This window comes from Anomaloglossus baeobatrachus, chromosome 2 (genome assembly GCF_048569485.1).
Source record: "Anomaloglossus baeobatrachus isolate aAnoBae1 chromosome 2, aAnoBae1.hap1, whole genome shotgun sequence".
In the NCBI taxonomy this organism is placed as follows: Eukaryota; Metazoa; Chordata; class Amphibia; order Anura; family Aromobatidae; genus Anomaloglossus; species Anomaloglossus baeobatrachus.
The window spans coordinates 534,807,991-534,824,644 of record NC_134354.1 but is presented as its reverse complement, the minus strand read 5'-3'; positions in this window follow the sequence as shown (position 1 = coordinate 534,824,644).

Sequence of the window (16,654 nt, the reverse complement as noted above, 5' to 3'; positions counted from 1 at the left end):
GTGTACATGTGAAGTCTGCCTATTTTACAAGTGCAATGTTTAACCATCCAGTCTACATTTTATCATGTGTCAGACCACACTAGAAAGAACTTGTTATACCACAGAAAACAACCATGTTACTGGTTGAAACAAGTGACACAAGGTATGAATATATAAATAGATTTATTAATCACAATTTTTTTTTAACAATTAGATACAACAAAAGGTGCTTCATTAGTATAACACTGGGGACTAATGGACTTACACAAAGGACCATTCATACTCAGTATAGCATAATTAATATAAAATTACAAATAGCTATATACACCCTGCAAAAGAAGGCATACACAGCATAGACCAAGGCATAAAGTGCAGCTGTAAAAATCAGAAAAATATATAAATAATGTATATAGGTCTGGAACCGAGACTCGACACCTGGAGAGGAGGGAGAGGCACCAACCCTTTTATGAATAGTACCCTAGTAACAATTATGATGAAAGAATCTCACTTGTCTCATGGACAGAATAAATAAGGCGGCTTCATCATAACAATTATTCTCAAAGTGACAGTGCAAAATGAATACTAATGGGACACACGCAGCATTGCCCCACTCCACCACCACCCCTGGCTTCTGTGACCTCACTCCACCACTGCAAACACCCCCCCTCTGTGAGACACCACTGGATCATAAGAAGGACTCCCTTGTTTTATCACCTTCTATGCGGTATGTAAATAGACAGCACATGTATACTTCACACATATAGCCACCATATGTCTACTATTACTCACATCAGTATTTGTAAGCGAATCTCAGAAAAGAAACAAACATAAAATCCTTTACAGAAGATTTGCACCTCTTTTGTGTTGTGGACCCACTCCTGGATTTCAAAAAAAGAGAGAATAGTCCAGCTCACCAACTGCCTTGCTGGTAGAATCCAATTCCTGCGCACGGAGTGTGGCTAGACAGCCATACAATTGTAGAAAAAGCAGCAGATTTCCAGCGCCTGGAGAAGCTTGATTAAAAATCCATTTTATTAGGTATAAAATATAAAACCAGCAGGTACAGCATATGTCGGATGGCTTAGAGAACAACGCGTTTCGATGCACAGGTCCTGTGCATCGAAACGCGTTGTTCTCTAAGCCATCCGACATATGCTGTACCTGCTGGTTTTTTTTATTTTATACCTAATAAAATGGATTTTTAATCAAGCTTCTCCTGGCGCTGTAAATCTGCTGCTTTTTCTACACTACTGGATTTGGTTTAGAAATTCCAAAACCAAAGCCAGACCAAAATATGTCAGTGTGAATGTGTCCTTATAGTGTAATAATCCAAGGCCTGAAGAAACCCTTGTACTTTACTTCTAGAGAGAGGGGAGCCAGCATGATCTGAAATTGGCATGCATAATATAAAAAGTGAAAATTCACAGATTTATTCCAACTGTACTACAATAAAAAAAAAAAAAATGAGATTTTTAGCAAATAATTGATCAATTTTTGAGCCACCCCTGCCAACGTCACGGCAAATCTCAATAGGGGGGTCCTACTCTACATTCTGTATTTCATGTGCCATGTGGCCTCCTAGATAAAGTTAAAAGCAGAACCATAATAGAGCACACATACCTGTAACCTGTATATAACCGCTTCTATGTTGCAAAAAAGGCACTTGTGGATATAGACCAGCCCAGGTCCCAGCATGTGGAGCAAGCTCTGCACCATACCAGGACTATATCAGAACTGATCCTCCCAGTGCCAAACAGCAACCATTGATAAAGGCGAACCAGATCCAAGATGGTGCTTAATTAGCATTGCCTGTGGAAAGGGGTGAGGTAACTGAATCTGAACAGCTACCAACAGGAGGAATACATAGCAAACCAAAATCAGGCATGCATGACATGGTGGTGACCGGCCACCAGAATTTGTAGCATAACTACGACCAAACAGAGAGAGGGGAGCCAGCATGATCTGAAATTGGCATGCATAATATAAAAAGTGAAAATTCACAGATTTATTCCAACTGTACTACAATAAAAAAAAAAAATGAGATTTTTAGCAAATAATTGATCAATTTTTTGAGCCACCCCTGCCAACGTCACGGCAAATCTCAATAGGGGGGTCCTACTCTACATTCTGTATTTCATGTGCCATGTGGCCTCCTAGATAAAGTTAAAAGCAGAACCATAATAGAGCACACATACCTGTAACCTGTATATAACCGCTTCTATGTTGCAAAAAAGGCACTTGTGGATAGAGACCAGCCCAGGTCCCAGCATGTGGAGCAAGCTCTGCACCATACCAGGACTATATCAGAACTGATCCTCCCAGTGCCAAACAGCAACCATTGATAAAGGCGAACCAGATCCAAGATGGTGCTTAATTAGCATTGCCTGTGGAAAGGGGTGAGGTAACTCAATCTGAACAGCTACCAACAGGAGGAATACATAGCAAACCAAAATCAGGCATGCATGACATGGTGGTTACCGGCCACCAGAATTTGTAGCATAACTACGACCAAACAGAGAGAGAGGGGAGCCAGCATGATCTGAAATTGGCATGCATAATATAAAAAGTGAAAATTCACAGATTTATTCCAACTGTACTACAATAAAAAAAAAAAAAATGAGATTTTTAGCAAATAATTGATCAATTTTTTGAGCCACCCCTGCCAACGTCACGGCAAATCTCAATAGGGGGGTCCTACTCTACATTCTGTATTTCATGTGCCATGTGGCCTCCTAGATAAAGTTAAAAGCAGAACCATAATAGAGCACACATACCTGTAACCTGTATATAACCGCTTCTATGTTGCAAAAAAGGCACTTGTGGATAGAGACCAGCCCAGGTCCCAGCATGTGGAGCAAGCTCTGCACCATACCAGGACTATATCAGAACTGATCCTCCCAGTGCCAAACAGCAACCATTGATAAAGGCGAACCAGATCCAAGATGGTGCTTAATTAGCATTGCCTGTGGAAAGGGGTGAGGTAACTGAATCTGAACAGCTACCAACAGGAGGAATACATAGCAAACCAAAATCAGGCATGCATGACATGGTGGTGACCGGCCACCAGAATTTGTAGCATAACTACGACCAAACAGAGAGAGAGGGGAGCCAGCATGATCTGAAATTGGCATGCATAATATAAAAAGTGAAAATTCACAGATTTATTCCAACTGTACTACAATAAAAAAAAAAAAAATGAGATTTTTAGCAAATAATTGATCAATTTTTTGAGCCACCCCTGCCAACGTCACGGCAAATCTCAATAGGGGGGTCCTACTCTACATTCTGTATTTCATGTGCCATGTGGCCTCCTAGATAAAGTTAAAAGCAGAACCATAATAGAGCACACATACCTGTAACCTGTATATAACCGCTTCTATGTTGCAAAAAAGGCACTTGTGGATAGAGACCAGCCCAGGTCCCAGCATGTGGAGCAAGCTCTGCACCATACCAGGACTATATCAGAACTGATCCTCCCAGTGCCAAACAGCAACCATTGATAAAGGCGAACCAGATCCAAGATGGTGCTTAATTCTCATTTTTTTATTATAGTACAGTTGGAATAAATTTGTGAATTTTCACTTTTTATATGATGCATGCCAATTTCAGATCGTGCTGGTTCCCCCTTTTTTCTCTGTTTTGACCGTAGTTATGCTACAAATCTGGTGTCTGACCAACACCATACCATGCACGCCTGATTTTGGCTTGCAATATATTCCTCCTGTTGGTAGCTGTTCAGACTCAGTTACCTCACCCCTTTCCACAGGCAATGCTAATTAAGCACCATTCTTGGATCTGGTCCGCCTTTATCAATGGTTGCTGTTTGACACTGGGAGGATCAGTTCTGATATAGTCCTGGTATGTGTAGGGCTTGCTCCACATGCTGGGACCTGGGCTGGTCTCTATCCACAAGTGCCTTTTTTGCAACATGGAAGCGGCTATATACAGGTTGCAGGTATGTGTGCTCCATTATGGTTCTGCTTTTAACTTTATCTAGGAGGCCGCATGGCACATGAAATACAGAATGTAGAGTAGGACCCCCCTATTGAGATTTGATCAATTGATCAATTATTTGCTAAAAATCTCATTTTTTTATTATAGTACAGTTGGAATAAATTTGTGAATTTTCACTTTTTATATGATGCATGCCAATTTCAGATCGTGCTGGTTCCCCCCTTTTTTTTTTTTTTTTTGTACTTTACTTCTGTAAAGTACAAGGGTTACAGCAGTGGTTATCATACCCACTTCCACCCCCCTCATATCATAAATGTGTAGTGCTAGTGGCTGAAGCTGCAGAAGCTTTACGGTCCTGACAGGAGTGAAAAAGGGCAATTCCTATGGAAAGGATTTACTCCTACACCCAGGATGGTGGCAGGATTTACTCCTACACCATCCTACAGGATGGTGGCAGTTATATGGAATAGTGTTTTTATGATTTCTTTCACATTTCCTGCAGTTTCAGCCACTCAATAAACAGATATAATACCGGGGCGAGATGTGACATCTGCATATGCTAAAAATCCTTCTAACCAGCAATACTGCAACCATTGTACTGTAGTCCTAGCGAGTTATTCTACAGGGAATAGGGAAGTCTGAATCTCTATCCCTGCCTTTTGAAAAATATATAGAATTACATTATTGATACTTATCTGTGATTTAGTGATCACATTTTGCTGCAGAGTCTGAGATTATAATATTCAATCTTCCATCTCTGGCCTGGAAAAAAACTGGTCTTGTTTGGCCTTAAAGGGACGTATCAGCTGGGAAGAAGACTGCGCTGCTCAAGTGATTGTCCACAATTGGTGCATGTGTAGGATCGAGCTGTGTCATAAGGGAGAACACGATGTCATAAAGAGAGAAGCCCAGGACATACCAATATCTCCTATAATTCACTATTTTCAGTAAAAATTTTTACATCTTACACTTCACATTTTTATCTTAATGTACAGTTCAATACATGCTCCCAGTACGGCATTAATTATAGAAGCAGCAGAGGGCGCCATACACTAACTACATCAATCTCGTTGTATTCTGTCCACTATATAAATACTCCCATACACAGGCTTAGATCATTCCCTGAGGAAAGAGGTAAGTTTTCCCTCCAAAACGCGTAGGACATTTTTGCCCCAACTGAGCTTCCGTAGCTCATTGCTTTCAGCTAGTGCGTGACGTCACCCGGCCAGCTTGATCGCGCGCAAAGCTAGTGTCCGGACTTACATCCGGCCGATGTATCCAGACACAGCTAGCGGCAACTTTTTTTAGCCAATGTCCTGTTTATTTAACCTACATTGGGGATATATTGGACGGCACGACCGCCCGCTCATCACTGCGGACACCCGGACCTCTGCTTTCCCAGCTACATGGAAAAGTGAGTTAGAACGCTCATCACGTTATTCCACCTATTGCTAGACTACAGGCCCCTTTACACACTGAGACTTTCTAGCGATCCCACCAGCGATCCCAACCTGGCCGGGATCGCTACAAAGTCTCTGGTGAGCTGTCAAACAGGAAAGTAAGTAATGGCATAGAAAAATTCTGCATATCGATAATATAGATAATAATATAGCAATATTATATAGTAAGCAGAATTTAAGACTACAATATAAGGACCAAATCGCAAAAAGTACCACAGTAAACACACAAAGAGGCGATCAAGTAGGTCCAAATACATTTTTATTAGTGCAGAATAGTGAAGGGGGTCAGAGAAACGGTGTACATCACTGCAGTTAGCAAAAATTAAATGCAAATATTGACATGCTGAACAATACATAGTCATAAGGATATATATATAAAGTCAAACATTGCAGGATACGCCCAAAAAGAAAATTACTAGTACTGGCATACTCACAGAGAAGATATAAACAACCCTTAATATAAGGTGTATCTCCTACATATAATGTATTTAATGCTGCTGATAAGATAATAAACATAAAGAAGAAAGAGCAGCTAAGAGACACCTAATATAGGTAGTTTAGATATCTTCAGTGTAAGATATACTATACAGTATTCGATCTATAATATAGGGATTGGAGAAATGGAAAAATGTTTATAGTGCAAAAGAGTTGATGTAACATATATCGCGCTAACACTGGTCAGGAAACACACAATGTGTCATTTAACCCAGTCAAAAGAGCATCCATTTAATCCCCATATAGTGCACTGAGACATATATAAGAGTTATGGATAAAATCCATAGACCCGAGAGCCAGATCAAATTTGGGCAGAGTAATGCAAGGTAAGACAAGATTTACATATTACCTGGATATGAGCAACTGCAGTGGACTGCGCCCTGTACTGTAAGATGTACTGTATAGTACATCTTGCACTGAAGATATCTAAACTACCTATATTAGGTGTCTCTTAGCTGCTCTTTCTTCTTTATGTTTATTATCTTATCAGCAGCATTAAATACATTATATGTAGGAGATACACCTTATATTAAGGGTTGTTTATATCTTCTCTGTGAGTATGCCAGTACTAGTAATTTTCTTTTTGGGCGTATCCTGCAATGTTTGACTTTATATATATATCCTTATGATTATGTATTGTTCAGCATGTCAATATTTGCATCTAATTTTCGCTAACTGCAGTGATGTACACCATTTCTCTGACCCCCTTCACTATTCTGCACTAATAAAAATGTATTTGGAGCTGTCAAACAGGCAGACCTGGCCAACGACGCAACAGCGATCCGGACCTGCAGAACGACCTATCTAGTCATTGGGGACGTTGTCAGGCCTAAAACACACATCTGTGAAAACCACCGTGAAAACTGTCGGCAGACAGCAGACATAGTAGCGCGATGAGAATGAACTCGGGTGAACTTCACCCGACTTCATTGTCATGCCGCGGCTCTGTCTGTGTGCCGTGTGCCGTGTACTGATTAGCGGTCACCTGTGAAGGATTCACCGGTGACCTCTAATCCCCCGAGTGACTGAAGTGTCCCCCCCTCTCTCATACTCACCGATCCCCGATCACCGGTGCTGCACGGCGTTCACACTGCTCCGGCGGCTTTTTCTAGTTTGAAAAAGCCGTCCGCTCATTAAACAATCTCGTATTCCCTGCTTTCCCCGCCCACCGTCGCCTATGATTGGTTGCAGTGAGACACGCCCCCACGCTGAGTGACAGGTGTCTCACTGCACTCAATCACAGCAGCCGGTGGGCGTTTCACTATGGAGTATAGAAATAAACAAATAATTAAAAAAAACGGCGTGCGGTTCCCCCCAAATTTAATACCAGCCAGATAAAGCCATACGGCTGAAGGCTGGTATTCTCAGGATGGGGAGCTCCACGTTATGGGGAGCCCCCAGCCTAACAATATCAGTCAGCAGCCGCCCAGAATGGCCGCATACATTAGATGCGACTGTTCTGGGACAGTACCCGGCTCTTCCCGATTTGCCCTGGTGCGTTGGCAAATCGGGGTAATAAGGAGTTATTGGTAGAGTTGAGCGCGGTTCGAGGTTCTCCAGTTCTAGGCTCGAGTGATTTTGGGGCCTGTTCTAGATCGAACTAGAACTCGAGCTTTTTGCAAAAGCTCGATAGTTCTAGAAACGTTCGAGAACGGTTCTAGCAGCAAAAAAACAGCTAATTCCTAGCTGGCTTTCCGCTGTAATAGTGTGAGTCACTCTGTGACTCACACTATTATGACATTTCAGTGTATAGTGTGCGGGAACAGCGCCTTCAGATCACTGCTGTTTGTATAATGGCGATCGCCATTTGTTTTTTTTCCTTGTCTTCCTTCCCTAAGCGCGCGCGTGTAGTGGGGCGGGCCAGCATGTCAGCCAATCCCAGACACACACACAGCTAAGTGGACTTTTAGCCAGAGAAGCAACGGCATGTGTGATAGGATGTCCATGTCACATGTCCCTGCATTATAAAAACGAGTATCTGCCCGTCCGGACGCCATTATCTCTTCTGCGTCCTTGGTGTCAGACATCACTGGCGCAGCTCTGTCCTAAATCCTATCGCCGATACAGCTGTATGCGCTCCATCCACAGCGCTGGACAGCTTAGGGAGAGCACTTTCTATCAGTCCTTTTAAGGGCTCGTACCAGCAGGGTCAGAGCCATAGGTGACAGGTCCTGAAAACAGAGACAGCGTCTGTGTAGCCAAGGTCAGGGATTTCGTCGCTGCACTTCCCCATTAGGAGGGAATAGAAAGGCAGGCTTCCATTCCTCTACCCAGAGCCCCACAATCCTGGCACTGTACCCTCCTGTCCTCTGCACACTCCAACTCATTATAACTAAGCCATTATACTAGCAAACACTCAGTGTACCTAGTGGCAACCTAAACGTGGCTATTGGACTTTGCTATAGTCCCACTAGTGCAAAGATATTTGCAGCACGTCTGCCTGCATTGCACACTCAAACTCATTGTTACTAAGCCATTATACTAGCAAACAGTCAGTGTACCTAGTGGCATCCTAAACGTGGCTATTGGACTTTGCTATAGTCCCACTAGTGCAAAGATATTTGCAGCACGTCTGCCTGCATTGCACACTCAAACTCTTTTTAACTAAGCCATTATACTAGCAAACACTCAGTGTACCTAGTGGCATCCTAAACGTGGCTATTGGACTTTGCTATAGTCCCACTAGTGCAAAGATATTTGCAGCACGTCTGCCTGTATTGCACACTCGAACTCTTTTTAACTAAGCCATTATACTAGCAAACACTCAGTGTACCTAGTGGCATCCTAAACGTGGCTATTGGACTTTGCTATAGTCCCACTAGTGCAAAGATATTTGCAGCACGTCTGCCTGTATTGCACACTCAAACTCTTTTTAACTAAGCCATTATACTAGCAAACACTCAGTGTACCTAGTGGCATCCTAAACGTGGCTATTGGACTTTTGTCTAGTCCCACTAGTGCAAAGATATTTGCAGCACGTCTGCCTGTATTGCACACTCAAACTCTTTTTAACTAAGCCATTATACTAGCAAACACTCAGTGTACCTAGTGGCATCCTAAACGTGGCTATTGGACTTTGCTATAGTCCCACTAGTGCAAAGATATTTGCAGCATGTCTGCCTGCATTGCACATTCAAACTCTTTTTAACTAAGCCATTATACTAGCAAACACTCAGTGTACCTAGTGGCATCCTAAACGTGGCTATTGGACTTTGCTATAGTCCCACTAGTGCAAAGATATTTGCAGCACATCTGCCTGCATTGCACACTCAAACTCTTTTTAACTAAGCCATTATACTAGCAAACAGTCAGTGTACCTAGTGGCATCCTAAACGTGGCTATTGGACTTTTGTCTAGTCCCACTAGTGCAAAGATATTTGCAGCACGTCTGCATGACACCCTCCTGCTCTGTTTTTAATAAGCTATAATGATAGCAAAAAATACTGCCATTTAGTGGCATCATAGAACTGGCTGTTGTATTCCATTAGTGCCCCACTGGTGCCAAGCTATTTCTAGCACCTCTGCATGACACCCTCCTGCTCTGTTTTTAATAAGCTATAATGATAGCAAAAAATACTGCCATTTAGTGGCATCATAGAACTGGCTGTTGTATTCCATTAGTGCCCCACTGGTGCCAAGCTATTTCTAGCACCTCTGCATGACACCCTCCTGCTCTGTTTTTAATAAGCTATAATGATAGCAAGAAATACTGCCATTTAGTGGCATCATAGAACTGGCTGTTGTATTCCATTAGTGCCCCACTGGTGCCAAGCTATTTCTAGCACCTCTGCATGACACCCTCCTGCTCTGTTTTTAATAAGCTATAATGATAGCAAAACATACTGCCATTTAGTGGCATCATAGAACTGGCTGTTGTATTCCATTAGTGCCCCACTGGTGCCAAGCTATTTCTAGCACCTCTGCATGACACCCTCCTGCTCTGTTTTTAATAAGCTATAATGATAGCAAAAAATACTGCCATTTAGTGGCATCATAGAACTGGCTATTGTATTCCATTAGTGCCCCACTGGTGCCAAGCTATTTCTAGCACCTCTGCATGACACCCTCCTGCTCTGTTTTTAATAAGCTATAATGATAGCAAAAAATACTGCCATTTAGTGGCATCATAGAACTGGCTGTTGTATTCCATTAGTGCCCCACTGGTGCCAAGCTATTTCTAGCACCTCTGCATTACACCCTCCTGCTCTGTTTTTAATAAGCTATAATGATAGCAAAAAATACTGCCATTTAGTGGCATCATAGAACTGGCTGTTGTATTCCATTAGTGCCCCACTGGTGCCAAGCTATTTCTAGCACCTCTGCATGACACCCTTCTGCACATTTAGCTATGCTAATTTTATAGCAAACTCAGGGAATTCCTTGCTGCATTTGATCATTAGGAGGGATAGAAAGTGAGGCTTCTTTTACTGTCCTGGTACCCACAGAACACGGCCACTGTACCCATCTGTCCACTTTTGCCACGCTATTTAATTTGCACAAAGAGCTGACTCTTTTTCTGCCTTCCTAAAATTGTCTGGAATACTAAGTTAGTGTTCCTTTGCTGCCAAGCAAGGTACAATACATGTGCATTCTACACTCCTTTCCATTTCTGGAATGCAATTATTAACTGCAGGTAGTCCAGGCAATCTGTGACGAAGGTGCAGGCGTGGATATAATGTAGCCTGCATCCAATGATGGTTCTCTCGATGTCTGACAGTTCAACAATACCTTCTGTTTCCACTTCCAAAACAAGTGATGACCTGCCAATCACACTCCCTGTTGCGGGTAAAGGAGTGGAAGTTCAGTGTGAAAAAACATGTGTGACTGCTGTCCCCACAGTCACAGAGGATGAAGAGCACGCAGATGCAGTTGATGGGGCAGGCGGTGGTTGCACAGGCACGCTAGGCCGCATTGTAGCACAGTGAAATTCACATTGCGACTTATGCTTCATTTTAAGTCGTGTACAGGGTGGGCTCCCCAGTATGCAGCAAAACCAGGCAACAGGTAAAGGACTCTAGGCAATTGGGTTGATAAATGATTGTTTAACTTTACCAAAACAAACAATAAGAACCATGCATACAATTAAAATAATTGAACAATCTATTCTGTTGCCTACTACCTGCTAATCCCTTTGTGTAGCAGTAATTGTGTGTTTGTGCATGTGTGTGTGTGTGCGAACACCACTTACCAGTGGCGCATCACAAGAGCTTACAAGTTATCTACCTAAACATAGACAAAACACATGACCCCCCCGAATACCCTTGTTAGCTGAAGCCTCACAGATAATGCAGATGATAACAGTGTGAATGCAAACCACACAGCTCTGCAACACAGTCATGGAAATCTTGAAAAGCAACAGTCATGTGTTGCTGTCCCTCTATGATTTAAACTGTACGTGACAATTTGACAGTGCAGAGGCAGCAAGTCTTATTGTCTATATAGTCGGCCTACCCAGAACAGATATGTGTTTTGCTAATAAAACAAAGTGTTGCGTGCCCGCATTATTGTCTGGGCACAGCCTACCGTACCCGGGTACTGTGATGTCTAGTTGCCAGAAATACAGACTTTACGCTCCTCTCACGGTAAACAGTATAGACAGCACCGTAAGAATGTTGGTCTGTGGCACAGGATGCTGCTCACTGACGTTACAGTGCTCATCATCAAAGTACAACACAACTCCCCTCACAATTGAACGAAGTGTTTCCGCGGTGGCTCCTTGCTGTAACACACACCTTTAGCTTTTCCTTCTGCTCATAGACAGCATCTCCAAGTCCACACCCGAAGAGCAATTTTATATTGCTATAGTGACCAAAGGCAGATCCAAAAAAACAGCAGCCCCTTGTGTGTAGTCTGCAACAATGCATGCAATGAACGGCAAATAAGCATATTGCGTTGACAGTTGCTAAAGCTGAGCAATACACCTTCACGCTGTCAATTCATATCCATGTGATACTTCATGGAGGAAGTACTCAAAAGTGTGAGTTTTTGCCTTCTACTTACAGATTGTTGACAAATCTTACAGATTACATAACTTTGGTGATCCTTTGCGATGTCCAAAAATTCACAGGCTAGGAAAGGCTTACAGCCCATGCGACCTGCATAGCCAACACGACATCTGCTCAGAGTCAAAGTTGTGGTCCAGGATTCAGTTGTTGACGTGCTTCCAGTACTTTGTCTCTGGCCAGGAAGACGCAACGTAACCTCGTCGTCAGTAGCATCCTCCTCCACCTCCTCTGCTGACCTCATCGACTGGCTGACTTTGGTTTGACAGTAAGTGTTGTCTCCAACCTCATCAATAACCCTGTGTGTTTTCATTCCCCTCGTCCTGAGTCCTCCGAGACAACCTCTTCCTGCCCTGACCGAATAGTAAAGTTGTCCTTCCAATCAGGTATCTGTGCTCCTCATCATGTTCCCCATTGTCTCCACCAGGAGGATTTAATTTTTGGAAATGAGGGTGTAGATTAGGCACAGCACCTTCTTCATCTGGGCCTGGATCCCAATCACAAAGCTTCAGGCTATCTGCGCAGATCATTTCCCCTGTCTCATGGAACTCGCTACCTCAACACGTTAGATTATATGCTACACACGCAAGCTTCAAACTGAATCTGAAAACTCATCTGTTCAGAAATGACTATAACCTTCAATGACACCACCACCATACGTACTTGACGCTCAACCTACACCACTCCTACTGTCTCCTCCCAAAAATCCTTTAGAATGTAATCCCGCAAGGGCAGGGCCCTCTTCCCTCTGTACCAGTCTGTCTATAGTTACTTGTATATGTATTCTGTATGTAACCCCCTTCTCATGTACAGCACCATGGAATCAATGGTGCTCTATAAATCAATAAGAATAAAAATAATAATAACTTCCTTGTCTGTACTCATTGCAGCTTTGGAGCAGACCTCTGATTCCCAGGCTATAGTGCGACTGAACAGCTATGCAAACTCAACCATCTCTGTCACCCCATACTCAGCAGGGCTGGTGGAAACTTGAGAGCTGTTAGGAAGCAAGTGCGATTGGATTGCCACCACAGAGGAATGGAGTATTTGGGATCTTGAAATTGGGGTGGAGGAGAGGCCACTTTATGGAGCAATTCAGATCCATTGAAGCGGCTGCTGATTTGGCCTCATCTACATTTGTTAGCGATGGTCGTGTCCATGAAAAAAGGGATCATATCAGATTATCCATGGGAAGAAGTACACCTGTTCTTTTTTATGTTATTTGTTGTTACAAAACGGTGACGCCTTAAACGCAAGCAGCCTGCTGCGGTTTCAGTTGCGCCCAGGCATCAGCTGCCATTTAGGCCTGTGCCTCGGGTTGTCCAGCTGGCTGCTTTCTCCTCCACGTCTAAGTGTGGAGAGGCAGCTAGTGCGCATGCGTGTGCCGATTTACCCCAGCCGCAGCCTAACTCCAGTGTTTCGCCTAGTGAGTATGCTCAGCCTGACTGTGCCATTCCTGAGGCTAAGTCTTCATTTCGGGCTACAGCGCATGCTCCCACACTTATTGCAAAAAGCCTCTTTGAACAGGTACTTGCACTCCGTGCCGGGTCTAAGTCCTGTGTTGTGCCTAGACAACATGCTAAAGCTGATAGTCTTTTTTCAGAGACTGTATTTCATGCAACTGACCATGGTCAGGCACTTACTGCATCAGAAACTAGGTCCGGTAATGAACTCTTTGGCCCTGCCCCTGATGTGGGGGGCCCATTTAGACCACAGGGCATCAGATGTCCTGACGATGTGGCCAGGCCACTCCCAAATTGCTTGCAGAGGCCCGCCCCTATGACTTGTAACCGCATTATTGATGGTCAGACGATGACTGGTGAGGTGTTTGGGTCATGACAGCCATGAGGTCATCATTGAAGTTGCGGTTCCAAATAGGACGCTAGTTATGCCACTCATGACGTATCACTCTGCTTTTGTCTCCAGGAGGTGCATTGTGGTCCACCCTGGTTTGGGGCGGACCCAGGTTATAAAAGGGGCTGGAGGCAACAAGGAGGTGCGCAGTCTTCTATTATGCTCCGAAAGAGCACACCTCCATGTGTTTAACCCATTGTGGCTTTAGGCCAGAGGTAGGCAGGGATAGGGCGTCGATGCAGGCCGCCACCACAGTTGGTAACGCAGAACGGTTAAGACCAGCTCCTGTCCTACAAGTCCTGCTTGTGCAGCCCAGTGGCATTAACAGGCCTGCTGCTGCTGATGCGCCTGCTGTTCACAGGTGTGGCCCCAATGCACACGGTCAGCGTCCTGAATGGCCCCTGTGATGTTAACAGGGAGTTCCTGGGCTGGGTGGGCGTGTGGACCCTGTTACGCTAACAGGGCTCCCAGTCTCAAGATCCGAGTGGCGTCTAACTTGGTTCAGGCTACTATTAGTTTAATAGCCACACAGCTCTGTATCCTCCACCGAACCTTCCAGTTGCCAACCTCTCCTTTTCCATCTGGGAGCACGGTGGACACTGACTGCTGATGGGGATATATACCTTTCTCTTTCTTTTCTTATTAATTTACGTTATATAGCGGTAACATAGTATATACCACCTTATCCAAATCTGCCAGTCCCACCGTAACAGATGGTGTTTCTTCATCAAATGTTACTTTTGCTTAACCACCAAACCCACGGACCAAAACTTTTTTCCCCTTTCCAACACACCTGTTCCCCTTTTCACCCGCATCTGTCCTTTTTCAACTCATTTTGTATATGACCAAAAGTGCAACTCTGCAGGGACACCGTACTCAATGGCATCTCAGCACAACAGCCAGCCCTCGGTCCCTCAGATGTGGACAAGTAAAAGACCATTTCCTCCTATCCATGACAAAGCGTTGAGATTCACTCTGTGCAGCACTGGTGTTTAGTGGAAAAGCAGATCGAAGATTGCGTAACACATTCTGAAGATACTCCTGTACACGTGCGTCCCTTTATATGGCAGGAATTATTTCGCCAAATTTTGTCTTGTACCGGGAATCTAACAGTGTGGCAACCCAGTAGTTAGCATTACTTCGAATTCCTACAATCCGAGGGTCATGTTGTAGGTAGTGCAGCAAGAAGACGCTCATGTGTCTTGTGCATCCAGGAGGACCAAGTCCTTGGTGTGTTGGTGGCAGAGAGGTGAGAATCGTGCCTCCTTCCTCTGCCCTCTCCCCCCAGCCTCGCACAACCGAAATGTGAGCAAGCTCTCACTCATCTGCTGAGTCTTCCATGCCCATCGCAAGTTCGTCCTCCATTTCTTCATGGCTCCTGCACCTTCCTCGACAATTTTTGCTGATACTATGCGCCCTTGTTAATCCCTATCCCCCACCATAACTGCTGCCTAGGTGCCGCTTAAAGTATGGACCTTGTAGATCTTATTATCCCTTCTGCATATGACTCCTCCTGTACTTCCTCAACTTCCTCTTGGACCAATACCTGACTCCGAATAATGCTTACAGTGTGCTCCATCATGTATATGACCAGAATTGTCACGCTGAGAATGGCATTGCCAGTGCTAAACATCTTCGTCGACATTTGTAAACTGTGTAAAAGGGTGCATAGGTCCTTGATCTGACACCACTCCAGCAGCGTGATCTGCACCACCTCTGGATCAAGTTAGCCCAGGGTATACGTCATACCGTATTTCAGCAGGGCTCTGCGGTGCTGCCACACACACTGCAACATGTGCAGATTCCAATTCCTGCGTGTCGGAACATCGCATTTCCGGCGTTTAACCGCCAGACCCTAAGACTTCCGGAGCGATGACAGTTGTTGAGCTGCTGGGTGCGAAGCATGAAAGTGAGCACACAGCAGCGTGCCCGCTGCACAAGGCCATGTAGGCCGGGATGGTATTTTAAAAATTGCTAGACAACCAGGTTCAACACGTGAGCCATACAAGGCACGTGTGTCACATTGCCCTGAAGAAGGGTCGCAGACTGGTTTGCATCATTGTCGCACCCGACCTTCCCTGACTGCTGGTTGACTGTAGACAACCATTGATGAAACTCGGTCTCACTCTCCAGAGCTAACCGTCCACAATTCCTCAGCGGTGTCTCACATTTCCCCTACATTTAAAAGTAAACATTTGACCACCTGATGGCCTTGAGCTCTGCTGCCAGCATAGTAAGGAGGTGTGTGGGATTCCTTGGGCGCAGTTAGAAGGAAGGGTGGCCTGACCACACAGGGTTTGGGCCGAGGTGGAGGACCCACACGAGGTTGAGGAGGCAGAAGCAGTGGAGGAACTTGTACATACAGAGGAAGGATTGACACACAAGTCGTGGGGACGGCAAGACTTGTACAGCAAACCCTTCTCCATCTCTCACCATAGTTACCCAGTGCCCAGTCAGCAACATGTAACTCCCCTGTCCATGCTTACTGGTCCAAGTATCTGTGTTGAAATGCACCCTGTCACACACAGAGTTTCTCAAGGAATCGGTGAGGTTGTGTGCGACCTACTGTGGTAGCGCGGGCACGCCTTTCTTGGAGAAGGAGTGACGACTGGCCATCGGCTCTTGGGGCACTGCAATGGGCATAAGGTCTCGAAAATCCTCGGTCTCAAAAGGGTGTAAAGGCAGCCTTTCTGTTGCCAACAAGTTGCAGATGATGAAACTCAACCTCGTAGGCATGTCATGCCCTTCGAAAATCATGTAAAACACAGCGAGGGGACTCCAACCACAGTCTCTCTCGTTGCCACTAATTGGGCCACACACACCCCACTTGACTGGCATCAGTTGACCCCCCTTTTGAAAAAGAAAAAGATGCTTTGCATGAAGCACTCTCAAAAATACGCGTGCCTTTCC